We start from the raw sequence: 2,196 nt of genomic DNA, 5'->3' as shown, positions 1-2,196 counted from the left end.
TTCCGCAGACTGAAAAAAATTTCGCCTTGGTAGTCATTTACAATCTACCCGACACCATGTGGATAGTGAGTGAAACACATTTATGACCAATAAATTGGCAGCAGGTCCATTCAAAAGCCTTATGTTGAGTACCACCAGTTCAATGCACGCTCATCGCCATATTGTAAGGAAATTACTGACCCAAAAGCGTCCAAACGTGAAAAAAGGCGAATAAAAACAAAAATTCGTGGTCACACTTGCAAAAGCTTTCACGGAAGAATTACTCATATTTATTGTTGTACGTGACAAGAGCCAGCGACAAGTTCATCCGCGCTCAAATATGAAATATTTCGAAACCTTTTTCTCTATCCTTTTTTCCGTTGAGCGAGTCATCCAGGGGGTCTGAAATTTTCAATATCCTAGGATATCCAGGGGGTTAGAATTTGAGGACCAAGGATATTCAGGGGGGTTAGAAATTTTCGGCCAATTCAATTTTGGTTTAGGCATCCAATTTTCGGCAAAGTAATAACAAAATTAAATATCCGACTAAAAGGGAAGTAATTTTGGCCATTCGGATTCGGAAAATAACTATTTTATTTTAGGGAGAACTTCTTTTGGCGAATGGTAGATTTTATTAATTTTGGACATAACATAACATAATGGCGACAATTTTGATGAAAACAGGGTTGATTTTAATGAATAACCGAAATTTTTATATTAGGCGAGAAATATGTTTGTTGAGACTTTTTGAAATTGTCGAAAACTACTTGCAAGAAATAACTTATAAGTAGATAGAATATTATCTCTCTCTCAACATAGACCCAACAAGAAAAATTCCAACATTTCTAATTCTTCGAAAGTTAGAGCAAGATCAACTTTCGAACGATGGAAAGTTGATGAATTTCAACGACTTTCCAATAAATGGAAATTCCATCTTTCAAAATTTTGGAAAGTTGATGATAGATGATCTTTCAACGACTTTTCAAAATATGGAAATTCCATCGTTCCAAAATTTTCGAAAGTTAGAGAAGATCAACTTTCGAACGATGGAAATTTGATGAAAGATCATCTTTCAACGACTTTCCAATAAATGGAAATTCCATCTTTCGAAATTTTGGAAAGTTGATGAAAGATGACCTTTCAACGACTTTTCAAAAAATGGAAATTCCATCTTTCAAAATTTTCGAAAGTTAGAGAAGATCAACTTTCGAACCGTGGAAAGACGCTGAAAGATCATCTTTCAGCTACTTTCATCCAAATTGAAAGACCATCTTTCGAAATTCGAAAGTAATAGTAAAAGGTAACGAATCGAGTGGGAATTGAGCCCACGACCTCTCGCTTGCCGGGCGATTGCTCTCCCAACTGCGCTATCGGTTCGTTGCCATTACACTAGTTCGTAGTAGACGAGAGGAGCGACGTGCTCAATGTTTACCATCCGGTACCTGAATTCGAGGAACCAATTTAATTGCAGGGAAGTGATGCACAGCCAGTGCCCAATTTCCAACCAACCCATTATCTTTGAGAGAAGGGGAACTGTTAAGCTATGTGCATCATGTAAATCATAGGGTACCGTCATTCTTCTAATTTAATTAATCCTCTAATTAGTACAAATAAATTTTGGCCAGATGGAAGGAATTTATCGCTTCTAATTATTAGTACGAGTCCATATTCACTAATTTCAGATTTTCCTCTAATTTAGTACGGACAAAGGTCAATTTTTCCTCTGATTATAGGACGAATAGCAAAAAAAGACGCAGAATCTTTGTTAAGTTACTTTCTCGACTGAATACAAAGTGTCAAATACAAAAGCCCTAATAAATTTATAGCGTAATAATCATAAAGTTTAAAAGAGAAAGAAAGAAAGGAAAAATGAGAAGTTCCAAAAAGTGTGTTTTAAATTTTGATCCCCCAATCTAGTACGAATTGAGTCCTCTTTTCCTCTAATTATTAGCACGACAAAAAAGTTCACGTTCCGAAGTAATTTATTTTCTCTTATTACTAGTACGACCCCTCCAAAATAGTTATTTTTTCGGTCGGATTAAATTAGAAGAATGACGGTAATTACAGCTTTTAATTACATTCGATAATTTGGGAGTTGAATTATCCATACTGCACAAATTTGATATGTTCTCACGTTCTCAAAGGTAAAGGTAAAGAATATAAAATTTGTTGCTTGACTTTGTTGTTACTTGATTCTTTTGAATGTTATCTAATAAA

The sequence above is a fragment of the Clytia hemisphaerica genome, unplaced genomic scaffold, assembly GCF_902728285.1.
Source record: "Clytia hemisphaerica strain Z4C2 unplaced genomic scaffold, Clytia hemisphaerica genome assembly, whole genome shotgun sequence".
Lineage (NCBI taxonomy): Eukaryota > Metazoa > Cnidaria > Hydrozoa > Leptothecata > Clytiidae > Clytia > Clytia hemisphaerica.
The sequence above is the reverse complement of the archived record's forward strand: the minus strand, read 5'-3'. Positions refer to the sequence as shown.